At 39.5% G+C, this 27197-nt stretch overlaps 2 protein-coding genes across 2 annotated transcripts in view; one reads left to right on the top strand and one right to left on the bottom strand.

Moving 5' to 3' along the window:
• Positions 1–27197, bottom strand: part of RSPH14 (radial spoke head 14 homolog) — a 491790-nt gene that overhangs the window by 64432 nt on the left and 400161 nt on the right. The window lies entirely within an intron of this gene.
• Positions 17218–27197, top strand: part of GNAZ (G protein subunit alpha z) — a 320552-nt gene continuing 310572 nt past the window's right edge. Inside the window, exon 1 of the mRNA XM_053701995.1 lies at positions 17218–17390. The gene's annotated coding sequence lies outside the window, so the exon portion shown is untranslated. The remainder of the gene's footprint in view (positions 17391–27197) is intronic.

Here is a 27197-nt window from a genome sequence, read left to right as displayed (position 1 = left end):
AAATACATAAATGAAAAACAACCTTCATTACCACTAAAATGAACAAATTAAATGAATAAAAGTATTATTGTGCATTTTAAAATTCCGGCATAAAAATTATCAAACTTACTGATCAATGATCGGGTTATTAGTGCAGATATGCTGATATTATTTACTAAAATATTCAAACAAACAAATGTACTCTTTGGGCGCGATCCGATCTGTAGTTTCAGCTCGCAACTCGAGCTATCCCATATACGGTGCCGTCAGAGGCTAAAGTGCTGTAAGTCTCACAAAGCAGCGATGTCCAGAAATCTGCGTAAGTACAAATTTCTGGAGTCGCCAGTGACTTACGGCACTTTAGAAACTGCCGCCGCATAAAAAACCTGACTAAGTTATTAAATTACCTGTACTGTCTAACACGCCTCCCAAACATAGCCCGACACGTATACCCCTCTATCCGCTATCCCCCCTCACTCTCCTGATAATAATAAATGTATTAACCCCTAAACCGCCGCTCCCGGACCCCGCTGCACCTAATAAAGTTATTAACCCCTAAACCGCCGCTCCCGGACCCCGCCGCCACCTACATTATCTATATTACCCCCTAATGTGAGCCCCCTACACCGCCGCTACCTATTTTATCTATATTACCCGCTAATGTGAGCTCCTACACCGCCGCCATCTATATTACCTACCCCCTAATGTGAGCCCCTTACACCGCCGCCATCTATATTACCTACCCCCTAATGTGAGCCCCTTACACCGCCGCCATCTATATTACCTACCCCCTAATGTGAGCCCCTTACACCGCCGCCATCTATATTACCTACCCCCTAATGTGAGCTCCTACCCTGCCGCCAGCTATATTAAAATTATTAACCCCTAATTTAATCCCCCTACACCGCCGCCAGCTATATTAAATTAACCCCTAATTTAATCCCTCTACACCGCCGCCAGCTATATTAAATAGATTAACCCCTAATCTAATCCCCCTACACCGCCGCCACCTATATTAAATAGATTAACCCCTAATCTAATCCCCCTACCCCGCCGCCAGCTATATTAACTATATTAACCCTAATTATATTAGGGTTAATATAGTTAATATAGTTATTATAATTTATATATATATATATATATATATATATATATATATATATATATATATATATATATATATATATATATAAAGTATAATAACCCTATCTAACTCTAACATCCCTAACTAAATTCTTATTAAAATAAATCTAATTAATATTAATATTATTAATTAAAATATTCCTATTTAAATCTAAATACTTACCTATAAAATAAACCCTAAGATAGCTACAATGTAATTAATAATTACATTGTAGCTATTTTAGGGTTTATATTTATTTTACAGGTAATTTGGTATTTATTTTAACTAGGTACAATAGCTATTAAATAGTTAATAACTATTTAATAGCTACCTAGTTAAAATAATTACCAATTTACCTGTAAAATAAATCCTAACCTAAGTTACAAATACACCTACACTATCAATAAATTAAATAAACTACAAATATCTAAACTAAACTACAATTAAATACACTAAACTAAATTACAAAAACAAACAAACACTAAATTACAAAAAATAAAAAAAGATTACAAGAATTTTAAGCTAATTACACCTATTCTAAGCCCCCTAATAAAATAACAAAGCCCCACAAAATAAAAAAAATTCCCTTCCCTAATCTAAATTACAAAAGTTAACAACTCTATTACCAGCCCTTAAAAGGGCCTTTTGTGGGGCATGCCCCAAAGAAATCCGCTCTTTTGCCTGTAAAAAAAACAACACCCCCCCCATTACAACCCCCCACCCACATACCCAAATCAGCCAATCGGATGCGAGCTACTTTAATTCTATTGGCTGATTTGAATAGCCAATAGAATAAGAGCTACTGTAATTCTATTGGCTGATTAGAATAGCCAATAGAATTACAGGACAGGTAAGGAGCACTTGGGGGTTAGACTTAGGTTTTTTTAAGGGGGGATTGGGTGGATTAGAATAGGGGTATGTGGGTGGTGGGTTTTAATGGGGGGGGGGGTTGTTTTTTTTACAGGCAAAACAGCTGATTTCTTTGGGGCATGCCCCACAAAAGGCCCTTTTAAGGGCTGGTAATAGAGCTGTTAACTTTTGTAATTTAGATTAGGGTAGGGAAATTTTTTTATTTTGGGGGGCTTTGTTATTTTATTAGGGGGCTTAGAATAGGTGTAATTAGCTTAAAATTCTTGTAATCTTTTTTTATTTTTTGTAATTTAGTGTTTGTTTGTTTTTGTAATTTAGTTTAGTGTATTTAATTGTAGTTTAGTTTAGATTTTTGTAGTTTATTTAATTTATTGATAGTGTAGGTGTATTCGTAACTTAGGTTAGGATTTATTTTACAGGTAAATTGGTAATTATTTTAACTAGGTAGCTATTAAATAGTTATTAACTATTTAATAGCTATTGTACCTAGTTAAAATAAATACCAAGTTACCTGTAAAATAAATATAAACCCTAAAATAGCTACAATGTAATTATTAATTACATTGTAGCTATCTTAGGGTTTATTTTATAGGTAAGTATTTAGATTTAAATAGGAATATTTTAATTAATAATATTAATATTAATTAGATTTATTTTAATAAGAATTTAGTTAGGGATGTTAGAGTTAGATAGGGTTATTATACTTAATATATATATAATATAATAACGATATTAACTATATTAACCCTAATATAATTAGGGTTAATATAGTTAATATATATAATATAATAACTATATTAACTATATTAACCCTAATATAATTAGGGTTAATATAGTTAATATAGCTGGTGGCGGTGTAGGGGGATTAGATTAGGGGTTAATCTATTTAATATAGGTGGCGGCGGTGTAGGGGGATTAGATTAGGGGTTAATCTATTTAATATAGGTGGCGGTGTAGGGGGATTAGATTAGGGGGTAATACATTTATTATAGGTGGCGGCGGTGTAGGGGGCTTTAGATTAGATGCAAAAGAGCTGATTTCTTTGTGACAATTCCCCGCAAAAAAAGCCCTTTTAAGGGCTGGTAAAAGAACTGATTTCTTTGGGGCATGCCCCGCAAAAAGCCCTTTTAAGGGCTGGCAATAGAGCTGTTACTTTGGGGCAAAGTCACGTAAAAGGCCCTTTTAAGGGCTGGTAATAGAGGTGATTACTTTAGGGGGATTAGATTAGGGGTTAATGTATTTAATATAGCTGGCGGCGGTGTAGGGGGATTAGATTAGGGGTTAATTAATTTAATATAGCTGGCGGCGGTGTAGGGGGATTAAATTAGGGGTTAATTAATTTAATATAGCTGGCGGCGGTGTAGGGGGATTAGATTAGGGGTTAATACATTTAATATAGCTTGCGGCGGTGTAGGGGGATTAGATTAGGGGTTAATAAATTTAATTTAGGTGGCGGCGGTATAGTGGGATTAGATTAGGGGTTAATACATTTAATATAGCTGGCGGCGGGGTAGGAGCTCACATTAGGGGGTAGTTTAATGTAGCTGGCGGCGGTGTAAGGGGCTCACATTAGGGGGTAGATAATGTAGATGGTGGCGGTGTAAGGGGCTCACATTAGGGGGTAGATAATGTAGATGGCGGCGGTGTAAGGGGCTCACATTAGGAGGTAGATAATGTAGATGGCGGCGGTGTAAGGGGCTCACATTAGGGGGTAGATAATGTAGATGGCGGCGGTGTAAGGGGCTCACATTAGGGGGTAGATAATGTAGATGGCGGCGGTGTAAGGGGCTCACATTAGGGGGTAGATAATGTAGATGGCGGCGGTGTAAGGAGCTCACATTAGGGGGTATGTAATGTAGCTGGCGACGGTGTAGGGGGATCACATTAGGGGGTTATACTTTTAATGTAGGTGGCGGCGGGGTCCGGGAGCGGCGGTTTAGGGGTTAAATACTTTATTAGGGATTGCGGCGGGGGATCGCGGTTGACAGGTAGATAGACATTGCGCATGCGTTAGGTGTTAGGTTTTATTTAGCAGATCGCGGTTGACAGGTAGATAGACATTGCGCATGCATTAGGTGTTAGGTTTTATTTGGCAGCTAGTTTAGGGAGTTACGGGGCTCCAATAGACAGCGTAAGGCTTACTACGGCTGCATTTTGTGGCAAGGTGAAAATGGAGTAAGATTTCTCCATTTTCGCCACGTAAGTCCTTACGCTGTATATTGGATACCAAACTGCGCGGGTTTGGTATACCTGCCTATGGCCCAAAAAACTACGGGCGAAGGCAGAAATATACGAGGGTAACTTCTAGGTTACGCCGTATATAGGATACCAAACCCGCGCAAATTTTGGCGACGCCGGCTTTTGCGGGCGACGCTGTATATCGGATCGAGGCCTTTATCTGTATGACAAATGATCTGCAAAGCTAACAAGGAGAAAGCTATTATAATGACGGTGAGAGTATGGTTGTATATCATTGAGTATTCTGTCACATACAGTGTTTTGTTAGCGACTGTCTCTGCTATTATAGTTAAAGGGACAGTTTAGTCAAAATTAAACTTTCATTAATCAGATAGGGCATGCAATTTTAAACAACTTTCTAATTTACTTTTATCATCAAATTTGCTTTGTTCTCTTGGCATTCTTTGTTAAATGCTAAACCTATGTAGGCTCATATGATAATTTCTAAGCCCCTGAAGGCCACATCTTATCTCAGTGCATTTTGACAGTTTTCACAGCTAGACAATGCTAGTTCATGTGTGTCATACAGATAACATTTGCTAATTCCCACTGAGTTTTGTGAGTCAGTGCTGATTGGCTAAAATGAAATTCTGTCAAAAGAACTGAAATAAAGGGGCAGTCTGCAGAGGCTTAGATACAAGGTAATCACAGAGGTAAAAAACATAAATTATGCTTACCTGATAATTTCCTTTTCTTCTGATGGAAAGAGTCCACAGCTGCATTCATTACTTTTGGTAAATAAGAACCTGGCCACCAGGAGGAGGCAAAGACACCCCCAGCCAAAGGTGTAAATACTCCTCCCACTCCCCTCATCCCCCAGTCATTCTGCCGAGGAACAAGGAACAGTAGAAGAAACATTAGGGTGAAAGGTGCCAGAAGAATATAAGGACGCCCCACATAAAATTACGGGTGGGGAGCTGTGGACACTTTCCATCAGAAGAAAAGGAAATTATCAGTTAAGCATAATTTATGTTTTTCTTCTTAAATGGAAAGAGTCCACAGCTGCATTTATTACTTTTGGGAAAACAATACCCAAGCTATAGAGGACAATGAATGCCAAGACGGGAGGGTACAATAGGCAGCCCATACTGAGGGCACCAGGCCTGAACCTCTACCCAATAAAAAAAACCTGCTTCGTCCGAAGCCGACAAAATTTTAAGAGGAAAAGCCCCAATGACACTGACTCGCAGTTAGTCCAGAAGCCAAACTAGAGACCGCAAATGGACTCGACTGAGCCAACAGTCCTCCAGGAGACACCGTCGCCCAACAGACGGTCCCCCACCGCTCACCCCCCAGAAATAAAGGGGACATCAGTCGAAACCCCAAAGGGAACAAGGCAAAGGAGAGCAGAGGAAACCGAAAGGTCCCCTAATACAAAAAAGAACACCTCCAAGAGTGAGCCCAGTTCACAGAGATCCAAAGGGACCCAAACAGGGAAAGGAGGCCATGCCTATACCAAGCAAAACCCGGGATAAGACTGGGCACAGAGACAGAACAGACATCTTTCCAACATCCTGCAAGCATGAAATGCAACTGAAGAGGCAAAGTCCTCCCAGTGTCCGACCATAGAATACCAAGGCATACGACCATGAAAAAGTGTGTAATACACCCGGGTGAAAAACCCCAAGTTTGAGAACACAGAGTCCATAACAGGACGACACAGAGGGTACTTGCAAGGAAGAAGAAGCAGTCAAGCAAGAAACAGACTGCAAAAGCATCCCCCGGACAGAGGGCACGCTCCAGGCAACCTAAGTCGCCAGACCTACACACAGGGCTTTAAAAAGGGAAACACAAAACCTCAATCGAGGCCCCCGAGATGGAGAGTATACCCTCAAAACCCGAAGGAAGAGTAAACCCTCTTCTGAAATCAATGGAGCAAGTTGAAAGGAAAATCTATACTTTAGCAGACTGAGCTAACAGGATAGACTCAACAATCCCACACATCCAGAGGAGACTGCGACCTGAACGCAGGGTCTTAGACCGCTCAGCCATCCTGACCTGCAGACCCACACTCAGCTGGACCAACCCAGCCTCAGGGATCCAAGACAGGGAAACAAAAAAATTGTGAAACAGGTACAGGAACGAGGGTAAGGATAGCACAGCCATCCCCACAGAGTACAAGTACAACCCGACTCTGAAAACAGACAACAAGGCCATAGACTTAAGGATCTATCAAAATAAAGGCCCAACAAGTCTGACTTGGAGCCAGCAAGACCCCAGAGGGAACCAATCCCACCTTTCCACCTCCCATCCAGGAGAAGCCCCAAGCAAGGACTCCATCTCCATAGGGAGGAGAATATCCCCTAAAGAAAAAGGAATGATGTCGGAAGGGCAACAACTCCTCAAGGCCCGAAACCACCAGCTAATGGGAAGATAAATTCCCAACATAGATGTCCTAGAAAAGGAGCCCCCTACAAGTAGCATGCCAAGCAGAGGCACAGCCAACCCATTCGCCTGCTGAGCAGGGAATCCACGGGAACACTGGCAAGCTAACCAGGGGAATGCAACCCTAAGGTGCACCAGAAATGGACATCCAAGCCCCAGCAGCTGGGTATGAACCAACAACCCTTGAGGCACAAGCCACACAGTTATCACTAGATGACATGGGCTACACTTGTGGCAAAGAGTAAAAAATACTCCAAAAACCTGGCCAACCATGACCAGGTCAGGTAGATGGAGTAAGAAAATAGCCCAAGTTCCCACAACTGTGGAAGACCCCAACCAGCCCTGAGATCCAAGATTCCAAAACCACCCAAAACTGGGTCAGGAAAAAGGCCAAGCGAAGCTTCAGCAACCGGAAGTCTCAGGGAGAAAAACAGGTCCGGGCACCTAATAGTTCAGGCAAACCTTACCCTAGAACTAAACACCCCAACTGGCCAAAAAGCCAGACACAAGGGATATGGCGCATATCCAGAGAATCCGGATAGCGAGAAGAACTCAAAAGCCCCAACCAAAGGAAGGAACCACCCCTATCTAAAGTCCAATGCTCCAAGGAGCAAGGCTAGAAGTCGTATGAAGATACTTCTCAAAGCCTAAGGTCAACCAAGGGATACCTCGAGGTCTCATGGACTTGAGAGACGAAAGCAGGCAGCGGAGCGAAGTTCGACAACGCTGATTGCTTGAGGAGCTGTTAATATGAGTTGGAATGGTTTTGCAGAAAGATTCTCCTTGCATCATCCAAGCCCTCACTGAGAGACTGACAGGACTACTGACAGGACTACTTAAAACTCCTGTCCCATGCCAAAGAGTACTACCCTCCATAAGAGACAAAAACAAAAATGAAAAAATTCTGACACGTCTCTACCAACCTCCTGGGACGAAAGGCAAAGAATGACTGGAGGATGAGGGGATTCGGAGGAGTATTTAAGCCTTTGGCTGGGGTGTCTTTGCCTCCTCCTGGTGGCCAGGTTCTTGTTTCCCAAAAGTAATTAATGCAGCTGTGGACTCTTTCCATTAAAAGAAGAAAAGTATATTAATATAACAGTGCTGGTTATGCACTGGGGAATGGTTAATAAAGGGATTGTCTATCTTATACTGTCCCTTTAAATGGATGTTAAACAGTAAATACATTTTAGACATAATGATGTATTCACAGCAAATATTAGCCTTAGAATAATATACAGATGTGTTTTTTTCAATTATATTAGTTGTTTAAATATTGAATATGTAAGTGTAAAGGTTTAGTTTTTATAAAGTAATGGGCTTTGCAGAAAGCCCAAATAATAACGCTCCAAGAAACGCACTTCACCTCAGATGTAACACCTAAATATTGGGATAAGAGCTTTCCATTGCAATATCATGCATACACTGACAAGAAAAAATGCGGAGTTTCCATCCTCATACATACCTCTCTGATCTTTAAGGAGGAAGAGATAGTTAAAGATAAGGGAGGGAGATTTCTAATAGTCAAGGGGACAATCCATAACGTCCCAGTGGTATTAATGAATGTATATGCACCCAATGAGAATCAGGGCCCCTTCATTACTAAAATAGGCAGACTACTCCTGTCATGGAAGAGAAGTAAAATCATAATAGGAGGAGATTTTAATTTAACGTTAAATGACAATCTAGATAGAACTTCACAAACACCCCATAAAAAAAGGAGAACAACACCAGCCCAACAGCTTCTAGCTGACTTATTACTAGACTTCAATCTAATAGACAGTTGGAGGGCACTTAACAAGGGAACTAAAGATTTCACTTATTACTCCACAGTGCATGGTACCCATTCAAGAATAGACTTGATTCTAATCAGTCAGGTCCTATTGCCACTGGTAAAGCTAGCGTTTATTCATAACTGTTCATGGTCTGATCACGATATGATGATAATTGATCTAGAGGGAATGATCAACCCCAATAGAGTTAGATCCTGGTCACTCCACCCTAGCCTACTTCAGAATACCATTGTTCTTCAGAAAGTACAGCAGCACATTAAAGATTTTGTAGATATTAATGCAGGATCAACGTCCAATCCAAATTTTATATGGAGTGCACTTAAGGCCTCGGTGAGAGGCCTGCTAATTGCCGAATCTAACAAAATAAAGAAGAATTATAATGCCAAACTAGATAGCTTGAGGGTAGAAATTGCTGCACTCAGAGAACAAATAAAAAAAAGCCCCCCAAAAAAAGGTCTTAAAATTACTTAAAATTAAAAACGAAGAAATAAACCAACTATTAGATAGAGAAGTGATCCAGTCGATAAAAGCGGTAGACACCAGATATTATATTTACGCAAACAAACCAGATAGGATGTTGGCAAATAAACTAAAAGACCTGACAAGGGCGACTACAATCCCACAAATACAAACTACCTCGGGACAAGTCACAAATGATCCCCAACAAATAGCCAATGAGTTTGCCAACTTTTATAACAATCTTTATAATTTACCTAGTAGTAATACAAATAATAACAAGAGAGAAGAATTGATTAGATTCCTAGAAGATAGCAAATTAAAAACTATCACAGAAGAAGAACTAGAGAATTTGAACTCCCCCATAACAATACAAGAGATTATGCTGGCTATCAAAGAACTTAAAAGAAACAAAGCACCAGGCCCTGATGGGTTTCCAGGCTCATTTTATAAAGACCTGCAGTTATCACTGGCTCCCCAATTGAGGATACTGTTTAATAACATCTTGCAAGGAGTAGATATTCCCCCAGATTTGTTGACTGCAAGGGTGACGGTCATTCCAAAACCTGGCAAGAGCAAACAATACTGCCAAAATTACCGGCCAATTTCCTTAATCAACCAGGACCTAAAATTATTCACAAAAATTTTGGCTAACCGATTGACCCTACCCATTAGAAATTTGATAGACAATGACCAAGTGGGTTTCATCTCGCAAAGAGAGGCACCAGATAACACTAGGAAAGTGATTGACCTGATTAATTATGCGACAGTTGGGAAGATGCCTTCTCTATTTCTAGCATTGGACGCAGAGAAGGCATTTGATAGAGTTAACTGGGAATACATGTTTGCAGTGCTTAGCAAAATGGGATTTAAAGGCCCCTTCACTACTGCCTTAAAAAATATATATTCAAGCCCAGATGCATACATAAGACTCTCAGGGTATAAATCAGACAGAATAAAAATCCGTAATGGCACAAGACAAGGTTGCCCCCTGTCACCCCTACTTTTTGCTCTATGTATTGAGCCATTGGCGGTTAGGATAAGGGATAATCCAAATATTGCAGGTATACGGGTGGGGGATAAGGAATATAAAATTTCATTATTTGCTGATGACGTCATCCTTGCAGTCACAAAACCTTTACTTTCGCTCCCGATGGTATATTCCATAATAAATAAATTTGGACAGTTGTCTGGATATAAAATTAATGAAGGCAAGTGTGAGGCCCTTAGCACATATCTCCCAAAGCCAACAAAGAAATTATTAGAAATTAACTTTACATTTAAATGGGCCAAATCATCTCTCAAATATCTAGGAATCAACCTCACAAAAGATGTGCACTTACTTTATAGGGAAAATTATGTCCCCATGTTCACACACATTAGAGAGCTATTAGTGAAATGGACTAAATTTAACATCTCCCTGTATGGAAGAGTAATATCTGTCAAAATGACAATATTGCCCAAACTCCTATACCTATTCAGAACACTCCCAATTTCAATACCGTTGTCAGAATTATATGTAATGCAGAAGGCAATTTTAAAATTAATTTGGGGAGGGAAAAGGGCTAGAATAAACAAACACAATATGATGAGACATAGGGGAGAGGGAGGCATTGGATTACCTAACCTAATATCATATTATTATGCAGCTAGATTGGCCCAGACCACACAATGGTTTAAATTAGGACTTACACCACAATGGGTCCAACTAGAAAAAGACATGCTTAATGTAAGAAGATTGGATAATATTCTTAGGGCAACACAACAAAACAGACCCGGTCACATCAAACAGTTCATTGCGATCACACACACTGCTTTTATTTGGGACACAGCGACTAGGAAGTATCATTTACTCAACGAGAGGTCCAGACTGACCCCGCTCTCCCCTCTTGAATCTTTAGTTGACATACATACTCAAAGGAAATGGGAGAATAAAGGCCTCTACCGAATAGCAGATGTTTATGTTAATAGCGACCTACTATCCTTCTCTCAATATGCAGAGCTAGGCACACCCGGGCAAAATGAGTGGTTCCACTACTTACAAATTAAATCCAGAGTTCGAGAGATAATGGGATTAGATAAGCCTCCAAACAATACTATATTAGAATCACTATGTTTATCGAAGGAGGTTAGGAGGGGACTGATAGCATTGCTCTATCCGGCTATTAATGGTGGCTCAAATAGGGACAAGAGTGTAATAATGACTAAATGGGAACAGGATTTGGGCAGGACATGGACAATAGATAATTGGGTATCAAACATTAATAGAGGTCTATCGTTTTCTCCAAATGCCATGTTGAAGGAAAACTATATTAAAGTACTCTATAAATGGTACATATATCCCACAAGATTTGCCAATACACAGGACAGCAGGCCCCACTTGTGCTACAGGGGTTGTGGGGAGGAAGGGACATACTTACACATGTGGTGGCATTGTGGAAAGGTTACAGAGATTTGGAATCAGACTTCAAGGTATCTAAGCCTAATTCTAGAAACTAATATCACACTTACCCCTGAACAGGCTTTGCTTCATTTTCCTCCAGATAATAAAGTGAAAAGACATCACAAGCTAATAGCCTTGATCTGCACGGTTGTGAGAGTAAGCATAGCTAGATTTTGGAAGGTGGATCCACCCTCATTTGAATATAGTAAAAGTAGAATAGATTATCACTTTACAATGAGTAGAGCCTCGGCAGAGCTTCTTAATACCAGGGATAAGTTTATACAACAGTGGGAACCATATATTATGTATACTGAAAAAGAAAATAGAGCAAGAATCCTAGCAAACCAACAAGATCAGTAGGAAACAATCCGGTTAGAGTGCCTCAATGAGTGAGATAATTGAGTCTTCAGGAGCAAGATGAACGGGTAGAGATGAGGGGGGGAGGAAATAGGGATTTGATCATGATTGAGATTGAGTCAGGCTAGATGGAAAGCGGAATTAACACACCATTATATTTTGGAATGTTACTGAAAGGTCGATAAACCAAAATTACTCTTGTCTTGTGTGGAAAACTCACATATTCAATCACTTGAAGGCTGCAATGTTATTGTATTTGTATTTTTTGTTTTTATAGATGCTGTATGTAATAACATTCAAAAGTGAATAAAAAAAACTTTCATATAAAGTAATGGGCTTTGCCATGTTTTAACGACTTATTTTTATCTCTGTGCAAACAAAGCTGTGTGGAATCCCTTATTTTATTGCCTGTTTTATATCTGTTCCTTATTGTCTTCAGCAGCGGAAACAGATAATGGGCAACTTAAATTCAAACATGGTGGCGCCATTTACTTTATAGAAATTCAGTGGAATTTAAAGAAACAACAATTTAGAGTTAAATTACAGGAAAAGGGAACAAAATAAATAATGAAAGTATATTGTAAAGTTTTTCAACTACACATAATAAAACATTTTATTTTACAATCTCATACAATCTCATACTGTTTGATATTTCTTTAAGTGCCCAATTCGTTATAACTCGCACATCAAATGTGAACCGCTAGCAGTGCAGAAAAAATAAATAATTACAACTGCGACATTTCAGAAACACAATGGTTAAGCGGGTTAGTAAATGTATGTGATTGTAAAATATTTGCATGTCTGTTTTAAAGTAGTTTTGCTCAAGAGGACGAGCGGCATGTCAGACATCTAATAGAGACAAACAAGAGGCTGGCAGTGGACTTTCTAGAGCCGTGGTCCTGACTGTACTCAAAATGCTTAAAGGGACAGTCTAGTCAACATGAATCTTTCATGATTCAGATAGGGCATGTAATTTAAAGTGAAGGTCAAATTTGATGAATTAGTGCCCAGTTTTTAATAATCCTATTAAAAACAAGGGAACTTTAATTAATCAAAATTGACATTACACTAGTTTTCTTCCAAAACTTACCTTTTAATCCTGGCAGCTGCTCCAGCACTTCCTCCACCTGTCGCAAGCCGTCTTCGCGGGTCCAAAATGACGAATCCGGCTTCCTCCAATCACAGCGTTGCATCAGGCCAAGATTCCCCCGGGGGGGGGGGGGGGAAGCCATGATTGGAGGAAGCTGGATTCGTCATTTCTGACGTCTGCAGAGGCTTCCGACATACGGGGGAATCAATGGAGCGGCTGCCAGGATTAAAAGGTAAGTTTTTGAAGAAAACAAGTGTAATGTCAATTTTGATGAATTAAAGTGCCCTTGTTTTTAATAGGATTAATAAAAACCGGGCACTAATTCATCAAAATTGACCTTCACTTTAAAAAACTTTCCAATTTACGTTTATTATCAATTTTGTTTTGTTCTCTTTGTATTCTTAATTGAAAGCTAAACCTAGGTAGGCTCATATATTAATTTCTATACCCTTGAAGGTCACCTATTATCTGAATGCACTTTACAGTTTTTCACAGCTAGAGGGCGTTAGTTTATGTGTGCCACATAGATAACATTGTGCTCACACCCGTGGAGTTACCTAGGAGTCGATACTGATTGGCTAAAATGCAATTCTGTCAAAAGATCTGAAATAAGGGGGCAGTCTGCAGAGGCTTAGCTATAAGTTAATCACAGAGGTAAAAATTATATTAATATAACTGTGTTGGTTATGTACAACTGGGGAATGGGTAATAAAGGGATTATCTATCTTTTTAAACAACAAAAATTCTGGAGTAGATTGTCCCTTTAACTCATTAAGCATACCTCCCAACCAATCATGTGGCATTGCATGGGATGGTATGTCCTGCTGTGCCGCCCACAACCTTTAGGTGCACCGGTTCTTAAAAGACCAAGCCCTACACAAACCCTGCCTAGACATCCCCAAGGACCACCCATATCCATGATCATCTGCACGCAATCTTGTACCTCACACACTCACCCCCACCCACAAATTACTGGCATTTAAGTGGGTCAGTTTAGTATCCTGTCAGGAACCCACAAATAATAGCAATCAACATATTAAAGTGCCTAAGCATTGGGTTATAGAAGTAAAATCCTTTAAACTGTATTGGCTTATAATAAAAACAAAGAGGAAGAACCTGCCAATCACAGGCATTTCCATGCTCAATACTTTACCTATGAGTTTAACCTCTTTGTAGGAGTTAGCCATAGGATCACTAATTTAAAAATGACATATTTTATGGAGAAAAAAAATGGAGAATGGAGAAAAAAAAAGCGAAAACAAAATGCTCTAATATTTTAAAGCAGTTGTCTCCAGAGTAGGAAGTACCTCCCACTGGGGGCTGTGGTATTAACCAGGGGGTGGCTATGGAGGTCTGAACGTGACAATTTTAATACTCTTGCTAAATGACATGAAACCGACATTGGGAAACTGGTATTACTTCATCAAGCCCATCCATCACATAACAATTCATTTGTTGAATAGTAAAGTAATTATGAAATAAGACTCTTACACAGTGACTATTAACTTTAAAAAGCTGGTATTAAGATTATTCAATTCTAATTAATTCATAGTTTAATAATAAGAACTGTCTCATTAGTTTTTAATCTTGTATATTGTATTGTCCTGTCATATTCATTAGGGGTCATACACTGCTATTCTGAATAATATATTTACAGCATACGGTGGTGGTGGGGGTAACCTGAAATAAAGGGTTGCTGGCCAGAAAAAGTTTGAGAACCATTGTTTTAGAGCATTTTATTATTGTGCTTGCTTGCATTGAACTATGTATTAAACCAGTACAAAGGGGTTAAAACCACAGACGTGAGCACCAGAACAGTAATGCACTACTGGAACCTTGTTGAACATATCTGGTAGGCAATAAACAGAGGCATATATAAGCATTACATGCAAATAAATGTGTAAAAATAACATGTTTTAATACATTACACTTTACATATTACAGCATGCAGTTTTTGTATAGAATGTCAATTTTGTATTATTATTATTTATTACAATACAGAGAAGGGACAAGTAGATGAGTAGAGCTTTACAGCTAAACAGATTAGAGTTAATCCTGCCTTCCATGTACTCCATACTTTCATAAATTATTATTTGTTTCTAGGACAACAGCAACATCCAAGAGTGTGATGCAAGCATTTTAAGCACTTTCACCCGTACAAACATTCTCTCCTAGGCTGCTGGCTACTTTACATATTTAGATACTCAGCCTTTAGTACTCCTAAAGGTGAGTTACTGACGGTTATTGTAGGTACACCGGTAGCCAATCTGCTGCTGCTACAGATGTGTGCATTTCTTTGTAAAGCAATGGAAGAGCAGGAGTATTTTTACCACTTTTAGCATAAGCAGTAAAGAAATATCCAACATGGTAAATAGATAAAAAAATCTATAAAAATTAGGCATTTTTAAATGGAAGCTAAGATGATTATGGATATTAAAGGGACAGTAAAGTCAAAATTAAACTTTCGTGATTCAGATAGAGCATGCAATTTTAAACAACTTTCCAATTTAATTCTGTTATCGAATTTGCTTTGTGCTCATGGTATTTTTATTGTAGACATTGTATAACAAAGTTACAAATTATGTCGCAAAACACTGCTGCCATAGAGTACTAAGGACACGTGCACACTCCTGAGCTCTAATAAGCCTACCTAGTTTTACTTTTCAATAAAAGATACCAAGAGAACAAATAACATTTGATAAAAGAAGTAAATTGGAAAGTTGCTTAAAAATGCATGCTCTATCTGAATCTGTCAGCCATGAAAGTTAAATTTGGACTTTACTGTCCCTTTAATATTACTTTTTATTCTTAAAGGGACATTAAACCCAAATTTTTTCTTTCATGATTTAGAAAGAGAATGCAATTTTAAACAACTTTCTAATTTACTTCTATTATCTAATTTGCTTCATGCTCTTGATATTCTTTGCTGAAAAGCATATCTAGATAGGTGCAGAAGGTGCTGATTGGTGGCTGCACACAGATGCCTCATGCGATTGGCTCACCCATGTGCATTGCTATTTCTTAAACAAAGGATATCTAAAGAATGAAGCTAATTAGATAATAGAAGCAAATTGGAATTTTGTTTAAAATTGTATTCTCTGAATTATGAAAGACAAAAAAATGGGTTTAATGTTCCTTTAACGGTCCATAGGGTGACACAAATACTCTTGAGGTAACAATATAATTGCTGGTTTAGTGCAGTACATTAATGGGGTCCTTGGTATGTTTTTTTTTTAAAAAAATAATACATCAGGCATTGTTTTACTTATATTTTTTCATTGTAATTTGAATAGTTTAATAATATGGATCCAATAACAGTGAACGATATTATCGGCAAAAAAAGACTTTAGACTATTGATCAATTGATTGCACGTGTTCTTTTCTTTTCTCTGTATGTTACATATGTTAAAACCTAATAACTTTTTGCATAAAAAAAATCAGGAATGTCGCATGATTCTCAAAAGTATGCCAGGTGTGTGGCAGAGCATAATAAGATAAGAACCACTGGTGTAACATCTTATACTTCCAAGGCAACCACATTGAGAATTTCCAACGCACATCGTATGGTACTGATGAAAGGTGTCCCGATTTGCCACACATGCAGTGATATGGCACTAGCAGCTTTATGTGTCTGTATACTGCATAGCTACTGTATAAGAGATTACGTGTCTATAGCAGCAGCCACATGTTCTCGTTGCCATGTGATGTGCTGTAGTGGTTGCCATGGTAACTGGCTATTCCGTATTATACAGCAGTGTGTGGAGCCACCTTGTCACATTTGGCCTCACGCGTTAGTCTGCCTGTGGGATCAGCCTGTGTGCAGCTCTATGAACTTCTGCAACCCTAGTGTTTAGGGACATCGGAGGAAACAATTCATTGTCCAGACCACCATTTGATACAATACCTAGGGGTTAGTTTCTAATGTGAAATCAAGATAAGGAAATACTGTGAAAAAAAATACTATTTTAGTTTGAAACTGTCATTTGTGACAGTTGGCATCTGTTATATAGGAGAATAATAAGCATCCTTAGAGCTGACAGTTTTTGTTTTTTTTGTAGTTGTGACATTAAGTGGGTGATACGGAAACACAATACACATCCAAGCTAAAAGAAGGCAGATGTTGCCCTGATGTTTGGTTCTCTCAGCGATGCTCAGCAAGCATGTTGCAGTAAATTAGTTACACAGCCATGAGCAGCCTCACCCATAGCATTGCATTGCCGTCTCCAACCCCTCCCTCCTGTATCACAAGACGGCTTGTTTCTCGGTCCCCACCTTTATTTCATTGTCTCCTCCTTCCCCCTTGTCTCATGCAGCATGAATGACCCTCCTCTTAGCCTCACATGTATGACAGACCAGCTTAACTCCTCCCATCATTCTGTCTCTCTGCCCTCCCTTCTCTATGACAGAACAGTCCTCTCCCTGCTTCTCCCTCCTCTTGTGTCACAGGACAGCCTCTCTCCCCCTCCTCTATTACAAGACACATCAACCCCCCTTCCCTGCTGTATGACAGGACGCTCCTACACTGCTCTCTACACCATGAACGTCTGATCCTAACGGAAGCACAGCAAAAAGACAGCTCAGGATATGATTTGCAGTGGGGTCTCCTGCATGCAGATGTGGGATTTGCTGATTACATCCCAGAATTGGAGGCTGTAGTAGGTAAGAGGGGGTGAATACTTTATCCAGCAGACTATTCCCACATATCAGTCATTGCACCTATAAGCCTAGAACAAGGGTGTTAAAGGGATGTGGATGGCACAGGAGGTGCAGGGTGCGGCTGTCACTGATATACTAAGCAAGGCAAGGGAGAGCTGTGCTGTGCAGGGTGGGTGCTGGATGCAAGTGCGTGTCTGTATGCAGTATGTGTGGCTATGTGCATATGTATGTCTGTGCACATATGTAATGTGAGTAGTGATGGGGGGCAGACAACTGAATCAGTGATGACCTTCCCCGGAGATGCTATATTGTAACGGCATCTGCTGCTATTCTTTTTTTCCCCTTGAATCCTCCATTGCTACTGAGTTGATTTGCTTTCTTCATACATGGGCAAAAATGCAGAGCATTTAATAGATGGTATGTGGTAAGGCAAGAGATGTTAATGTTAATACGTTCTACTAAAGCATGGCTTTATATGTAGACATGTTAGATAAGTTATTTATTGAACACTTTTGTATCATGGTTTAGTGTCACATAAATTGTGTCATTTATTTTCTGTCAAACACAATAGGACAGAATAGTATTTTCCTAGAGATCATTTGGCAGATAAGTGATTTGCTGGAAGTAATATGGCAGATTGGTGATTTGCTGGCTACAGTATAGCAGAGCAATGGCTTAGAAAATACTGTATGACACATTAGCCGGTTGGCTATTAACAAATACATAGCAGAACATTGTTTTTTTTTTCTGAATACAAAGTGTTGAAGCTGCAATTTGCTGGATACAATATTGGGTTTGGTTAGAATATGCTAGAGTTTAGACTTTCTGGGTACAATATCTTAGAAAGTTGACTTGCAGGATAAAATATGGCAGACAATTAGTTCTGGTTAGTATATGGCCTAAAAATGGCTTGAGTATAAAATGGCAGAGAGTTGGGTTGCTGGAACAATATAGTAAATCATTGTGATTTGCATGTCTATTATAACATGTTCCTGTCAGTAGATACTATAATTTTCTACATACTGTTGTTTAGTGCTTCAATGTGTTGAAAGTATTGCTTTTTTAGTTACACAGTGGTAGAACTGTGATGTGCTTACATCAACCTGGAAGAGCATTAGTTTGCAGGATAAATCAGGGCAAAGATTTTGCTGTCAAAACACAATATAGGAAATCATTGGCCCAGTGGTTACAGTATGGAAGAACAATGGCTTGTTGGAAACAGTATGACAAATCATTGCTCTGTTATACACAATATGGCATAACATTGGTTTTCTAGATACAATATGGCAGAGCACCATGCATCTATATGCAGTATGACACAGAACTGATATACTGGTTTACTGTATCAAACATAAATGATTTTTCATTCAATATGAAAGTGCATTTGTTTTCTTGATACATTTAAAAAACATAGCAGCCTTAGTAGGTACGAATAGAGCATAGATTTGCTAAAACCGGAAGGCCATAGCACTGTTTTGTGGGATACAATATGGCAGAGCATTGGCTTGTGGTTGGATAAAATGTGCAGTGGAGCAGATTACAAGTGGCATGCTATTTAGCGCTTTTGCTCAAGCACAAACACTGGCAAAAGTACAATTTTAACACATGCGAGTTAGCAGGTGTATTTCAAGGTGAAAGTAAAATGTTCGTGCAGGAGTGGAAGCCAACATGCGCTAACTTCAGGACTTCGGATACTGTGACCACGCTAACTATTTCTCCCCATAGACTTCAGTGGAGAGTGCAAACTGGAAAAAAACCTAACACTTATCGCTCGCTTGCTAACCCTACACGTATTAGACCAACTGCTCTACCCCAAAGGTAGTTAGTAATATTTTACATTCCGATGTTCTTTACATAGAAGAAAATGTTCTATATACATGTATGTATGTATGTATATATATATATATATATATATATATATATATATATATATATATATATCTGTATGAATATATATAGGTATATAAAAATATATATAGGAATAATATTAAAATTTAATAAAAATGATTTTTCTTTTTTTCAGGTATTTGAGTGGAAAGGGCTCCAAAGTATGTATGTATGTGTATATATATATATATACATATATACACACACACACACATATTTATACACACACGTGTATATATGTGTATATATATATATATATATGTATACATATATACACATATAAAAACATAAATACACATATATACATATGTATAGATACATACATACATACATACATACACATGTGTATGTATTTATGTATATATACATACATACACATATGTATGTATTATGTATTGTATACATACTTTTTATTGAGGTCACAAAAAGACAAACACATATCATACAGGCCCAAAATCCACAGCAATACAAATGGTTGCATCAAAACAATTATGTATATCAATTCCATAGTAGGTAGGCAAATACCTTTATATGCAATGACTGTCAGAATAAAAATATCTAGAGCCACACAATTAAAACCGGGAATACAAATTGCTATTATAGATCAAAAACATTTAAAAGAGAAATACTATTAATGCCACCAGCTCTATTAACAAATACAGTTACAAATTAAGCTAATGTGGTCAAGTATTGCCTTAATATCAAGCTTTAGCTTCTGACATGGCAATGAATATTAGTAGTAGAACTAGTATTGGTTTCCCAGGGGTGGGGGAGGTTCTGAGGTGTTTCCCACACTGAGCTGCTAAAATCCTCAGAGGTCCAGCCTGGACAGTCCTGTAATATAATAATACATATATATTCTGATCCGGTAAAATGACGATCGTGAAAACGGCGCTAAAGTTAAGCTTTTTGCAGGTTTTAAAAAAATACATTTTGCACTAGCGTTAACCCGAATAGTGTAAAAGAACTAACTTAATTTTCCACGTTCGCGTGCATATAACAGCTGAGATCGCGCAAACTCCATCACTTTTTCGCATTCCCCATAGAAGTCAATGAGAAAAAAAAATTGTTAAAAAAAAACTAACACCCATCGTACAAACACATAGCATATTCGCATTAGTAAATGTGAAATATTAGTAAATACATACTTGAAATCTTTATTAAATATGAAAATTGCATAAATATGTTTTATCATGTTTTCATCTACTTAATGGCAAAGGGCTATAATGCTCTTGTATATATGTGTTAGGGCTGCACGATTAATCGCGAGAGTATGCAATTTTTAGGCCCCGCCCCTTTGACGTCACCTATGACGTACAGGAGGGCCACTGACTTTGCGGAATTTTTATGACGCTAAAAAAAGCCAGAAAGCCAGACCCTTCAGAAGAACTTATTGAGTGCTCCAAGAATAGCCTGTGCGCAATTTCTTAGAAATCTGACACATAACGTGTAAACACCGGGCCCGTCTGTTTCTCACAGCCCGAGCTTGTTATAATATTCTGCTGCGAAACTGCTGAGCACACACAATATTTATTGTTATATTATCAACAGTTACTTCCTTTTTTATGCAGAAGAATACAATTTTAATAAATTTCTTTGTAAAACAGTAAAAACACAGCAAGTATCCACTGTATTTAAATTCTTTATTGTAATTGTGTGTAATTTAAGTAAAATGAGTTCAAAACATGGACGTTTGCAAAAACGAAGTTGCTGAGAGAAATAACCAATCGTTGATAATAAATATTGTGTGTGCTCAGCGGTTTCGGAGCAGAATATTGTAACAAGCTCGGCCTGAGGGTAAAGCTTGTGAGAAACAGACAGGCCCGGTGTTTACACGTTATGTGTCAGATTTCTAAGAAAATGCGCGCATGCGCACTGGCTGTTCTTGGAGCACTTGATAAGATGTTCTCAAGGGTCTGTTTTTTTTAGCGTCATAAAATATTCTGCATGCGCATTGGCTTTTATTGGAGAATTTGATAAGTTCTCTCCAAGGCTACGCCTCTTTTTAGATAAACTGAGGGGGGCTTATGGGGTTTACAGGGGGTGCGGGCTTATAGTGGGAGCTGATGGAGCTTATGTAGGTTACAGAGGGGGGCTTATGGGGGTTACAGGGGGTGCTGACGTTTTTTTGGAAAAAATGTGCATTTTCTTGTCTCCATATCGCCCAGCCCTAATATGTGTACATAAATATTAATGTTTTTATATTTGTATATATGCCTGTAAATACATATATACACATATAAATACATTAATATATATGTACACATATATAAACATATATATATACACATATACATCTTTAGAAATGTATGTGTCTCAATGTTAAAGCCATTTGCCTGTCTTTTTCTTTCTAACACCCGAGATCTCATATATTTGAGCCATTATAACTTTTTGGTGCAATATTTTTTTTAAATAATTTTATTAGACAGTGTTAATATGAGTGTAACTGTACTTTGTAATGTATTTTTTAAGTGTTTTGTGCAACTTTTTTGTTTAGAAAAACAGTTAACCACAGCTCTGAGATCGCGGTAAGGATCACTTGTATCCCAGAGTGTGGCAGTGGAATGTATATATATTTAAATCTCAACACCGGTTCATGCCCCAACCATGAAATTCATGTATGTATATTTTTCCTAACGTACAGAATCAAACTAAATTATTTGCATTTCAATATCCTCCAGAGGCTGAATACAATCTTCCAGAACATATATGCAGAATAAGTGCATGTGCAAAGTAAAAATCTTTGTACAAGGAAAATATAACATGTTTTTCTGCTCTTTAATGATCACATACATTATATATACACAGAAAAAAGTATATAGGGAAATGATAACAGCAATTACACTATGAGCATCGCATGTCATACCATACAACAATGATTCAACATCATGTACAGTAAAGCAAACTGTTGTTTAAGCAACAACAAATAGACTCCACTTCACTCAAGCCCTTTATAACCCAGTCTTTCCGGCCTAGCCAGTAGTCGAGAAGTTAATTATACTTAATTGTACACTTATGGATACTTTAATGTACCCAAATTTAAGATAAGATTAAAAAATCTCCTACAATTCTAATGTAACATTTGTCTTAATAAGACTATCATCATTTTGAGCATTAAAGTAATAATGGGAAAAACAGAATTTATGCTTACCTGATAAATTACTTTCTCCAACGGTGTGTCCGGTCCACGGCGTCATCCTTACTTGTGGGAAATATCTCTTCCCCAACAGGAAATGGCAAAGAGTCCCAGCAAAGCTGGCCATATAGTCCCTCCTAGGCTCCGCCCACCCCAGTCATTCGACCGACGGACAGGAGGAAAAAATAGGAGAAACCATATGGTACCGTGGTGACTGTAGTTAGAGAAAATAATTCATCAGACCTGATTAAAAAACCAGGGCGGGCCGTGGACCGGACACACCGTTGGAGAAAGTAATTTATCAGGTAAGCATAAATTCTGTTTTCTCCAACATTGGTGTGTCCGGTCCACGGCGTCATCCTTACTTGTGGGAACCAATACCAAAGCTTTAGGACACGGATGAAGGGAGGGAGCAAATCAGGTTACCTAAACGGAAGGCACCACGGCTTGAAAAACCTTTCTCCCAAAAATAGCCTCCGAAGAAGCAAAAGTATCAAATTTGTAAAAATTGGCAAAAGTGTGCAGTGAAGACCAAGTCGCTGCCTTACATATCTGATCAACAGAAGCCTCGTTCTTGAAGGCCCATGTGGAAGCCACAGCCTTAGTGGAGTGAGCTGTGATTCTTTCAGGAGGCTGCCGTCCGGCAGTCTCGTAAGCCAATCGGATGATGCTTTTAAGCCAAAAGAAAAGAGAGGTAGAAGTCGCCTTTTGACCTCTCCTTTTACCAGAATAGACGACAAACAGAGAAGATGTTTGTCTGAAATCTTTTGTAGCTTCTAGAATTTTAGAGCACGGACTACGTCCAAATTGTGTAACAAACGTTCCTTCTTTGAAACTGGATTCGGACACAAAGAAGGTACAACTATCTCCTGGTTAATATTTTTGTTAGAAACAACCTTTGGAAGAAAACCAGGCTTAGTACGCAAAACCACCTTATCTGCATGGAACACCAGATAGGGCGGAGAACACTGCAGAGCAGATAACTCTGAAACTCTTCTAGCAGAAGAAATTGCAACCAAAAACAAAACTTTCCAAGATAACAACTTAATATCTATGGAATGTAGAGGTTCAAACGGAACCCCTTGAAGAACTGAAAGAACTAGATTTAAACTCCAGGGAGGAGTCAAAGGTCTGTAAACAGGCTTGATCCTAACCAGAGCCTGAACAAATGCTTGAACATCTGGCACAGCTGCCAGTCGTTTGTGTAGTAAGACAGATAAAGCAGAAATCTGTCCCTTTAGAGAACTCGCAGATAATCCCTTATCCAAACCTTCTTGCAGAAAGGAAAGAATCTTAGGAATTTTTATCTTATTCCATGGGAATCCCTTGGATTCACACCAGCAGATATATCTTTTCCATATTTTATGGTAAATCTTTCTAGTTACCGGTTTTCTGGCCTGAACCAGAGTATCTATCACAGAATCTGAAAACCCATGCTTTGATAGAATCAAGCGTTCAATCTCCAAGCCGTCAGCTGGAGGGAAACCAGATTTGGATGTTCGAATGGACCCTGAACAAGAAGGTCCTGTCTCAAAGGTAGCTTCCATGGTGGAACCGATGACATATTCACCAGGTCTGCATACCAAGTCCTGCGTGGCCACGCAGGAGCTATCAAGATCACCAAGGCCCTCTCCTGTTTGATCCTGGCTACCAGCCTGGGAATGAGAGGAAACGGTGGAAACACATAAGCTAGGTTGAAGGTCCAAGGTGCTACTAGTGCATCCACTAGAGTCGCCTTGGGATCCCTGGATCTGGACCCGTAGCAAGGAACCTTGAAGTTCTGACGAGACGCCATCAGATCCATGTCTGGAATGCCCCATAATTGAGTCAACTGGGCAAAGATCTCCGGGTGGAGTTCCCACTCCCCCGGATGGAATGTCTGACGACTCAGATAATCTGCTTCCCAGTTTTCCACACCTGGGATGTGGATCGCAGATAGATGGCAGGAGTGATCCTCTGCCCATTGTATTATTTTGGTCACTTCTTTCATCGCCAGGGAACTCCTCGTTCCCCCCTGATGATTGATATACGCAACAGTCGTCATGTTGTCTGATTGGAATCTTATGAATCTGGCCTTTGCAAGCTGAGGCCAAGCCCTGAGATCATTGAATATCGCTCTTAGTTCCAGAATGTTTATCGGGAGAAGAGACTCTTCCCGAGACCATAGTCCCTGAGCTTTCAGGGATTCCCAGACCGCGCCCCAGCCCACTAGACTGGCGTCGGTCGTGACAATGACCCACTCTGGTCTGCGGAAGCTCATTCCCTGGGATAGGTGGTCCAGGGTTAGCCACCAACGTAGTGAATCTCTGGTCTTCTGATCTACTAGAATCACTGGAGACAAGTCTGTATAGTCCCCATTCCACTGTTTCAGCATGCACAGTTGTAATGGTCTTAGATGAATTCGCGCAAAAGGAACTATGTCCATTGCTGCAACCATCAACCCTACTACTTCCATGCACTGAGCTATGGAATGACGTGGAACAGAATGAAGAACTTGACAAGCGCTTAGAAGTTTTGACTTTCTGACATCTGTCAGAAAAATCCTCATTTCTAAGGAATCTAATATTGTTCCCAAGAAGGGAACTCTTGTTGACGGAGACAGAGAACTTTTTTTCTATGTTCACCTTCCATCCGTGAGATCTGAGAAAGGCCAGAACGATGTCTGTATGAGCCTTTGCTTTTGAAAGGGACGACGCTTGTATTAGAATGTCGTCCAAGTATGGTACTACTGCAATGCCCCTCGGTCTTAGAACCGCTAGAAGGGACCCGAGTACCTTTGTGAAAATCCTTGGAGCAGTGGCTAATCCGAATGGGAGGGCCACAAACTGGTATTGTTTGTCCAGAAAGGCGAACCTTAGGAACTGATGATGTTCTTTGTGGATAGGAATATGTAGGTACGCATCCTTTAGATCCACGGTAGTCATAAATTGACCTTCCTGGATAGTGGGTAGAATCGTTCGAATGGTTTCCATTTTGAACGATGGTACCCTGAGAAATTTGTTTAGGATCTTTAAATCCAGAATTGGTCTGAAGGTTCCCTCTTTTTTGGGAACTACGAACAGATTTGAGTAAAATCCCATTCCTTGTTCCGTCATTGGAACTGGGTGTATCACTCCCATCTTTAACAGGTCTTCTACACAATGTAAGAACGCCTGTCTCTTTATTTGGTTTGAGGATAAGTGAGACATGTGGAACCTTCCCCTTGGGGGTAGTTCCTTGAGTTCCAGAAGATAACCCTGAGAAACTATTTCTAGCGTCCAGGGATCCTGAACATCTCTTGCCCAAGCCTGAGCAAAGAGAGAGAGTCTGCCCCCCACTAGATCCGGTCCCGGATCGGGGGCTACTCCTTCATGCTGTTTTGTTAGCGGTAGCAGGCTTCTTGGCCTGCTTACCCTTGTTCCAGCCTTGCATCGGTTTCCAGGCTGGTTTGGGCTGTGAGGCATTACCCTCTTGCTTAGAGGATGCAGAATTAGAGGCCGGTCCGTTCCTGAAATTATGAAAGGAACGAAAATTAGACTTATTCTTGGCCTTGAAAGGCCTATCTTGTGGGAGGGCGTGGCCCTTTCCCCCAGTGATGTCTGAGATAATCTCTTTCAATTCTGGTCCAAAGAGAGTTTTACCCTTGAAGGGGATGTTAAGCAATTTTGTCTTGGATGATATATCCGCTGACCAAGATTTTAGCCAAAGCGCTGTGCGCGCCACAATTGCAAACCCTGAATTTTTCGCCACTAATCTAGCTAATTGCAAAGCGGCATCTAAAATAAAAGAGTTAGCCAACTTAAGTACGTGAACTCTGTCCATAACCTCCTCATATGGAGTCTCTCTACTGAGCGACTTTTCTAGTTCCTCGAACCAGAACCACGCTGCTGTAGTGACAGGAACAATGCACGAAATGGGTTGTAGAAGGTAACCTTGCTGTACAAAAATCTTTTTAAGCAAACCCTCCAATTTTTTATCCATAGGATCTTTGAAAGCACAATTATCCTCGATAGGAATAGTAATGCGCTTGTTTAGAGTAGAAACTGCCCCCTCAACCTTAGGGACTGTCTGCCATAAGTCCTTTCTGGGGTCGACCATAGGAAATAATTTCTTAAATATAGGAGGGGGAACAAAAGGTATGCCGGGCTTCTCCCACTCCTTATTCACTATGTCCGCCACCCGCTTGGGTATAGGAAAAGCGTCGGGGTGCACCGGAACCTCTAGGAACTTGTCCATCTTGCATAATTTTTCTGGAATGACCAAGTTGTCACAATCATCCAGAGTAGATAACACCTCCTTAAGCAGTGCGCGGAGGTGCTCTAATTTAAATTTAAATGTCACAACATCAGGTTCAGCCTGTTGAGAAATTTTTCCTGAATCTGAAATTTCCCCATCTGACAAAACCTCCCTCATGGCCCCTTCAGATTGGTGTGAGGGTATGACAGAACAATTATCATCAGCGCCCTCCTGCTCTTCAGTGTTTAAAACAGAGCAATCGCGCTTTCTCTGATATGCAGGCATTTTGGATAAAATATTTGCTATGGAGTTATCCATTACAGCCGTCAATTGTTGCATGGTAATAAGCATTGGCGCGCTAGAAGTACTAGGGGCCTCCTGCGTGGGCAAAACTGGTATAGACACAGAAGGAGATGATGTAGAACCATGTCTACTCCCTTCATCTGATGAATCATCTTGGGCAACTTCATTATCTGTGACAGTACTGTCCTTACATTGTTTGGACGCTATGGGACAATTATCACACAATTTTGAAGGGGGAGACACATTGACTTTCATACATATAGAACATA

The sequence above is a fragment of the Bombina bombina genome, chromosome 2, assembly GCF_027579735.1.
Source record: "Bombina bombina isolate aBomBom1 chromosome 2, aBomBom1.pri, whole genome shotgun sequence".
Lineage (NCBI taxonomy): Eukaryota > Metazoa > Chordata > Amphibia > Anura > Bombinatoridae > Bombina > Bombina bombina.
Note: the sequence above shows the minus strand (reverse complement) of the source record. Positions and strands in the feature narration are given on the sequence as shown.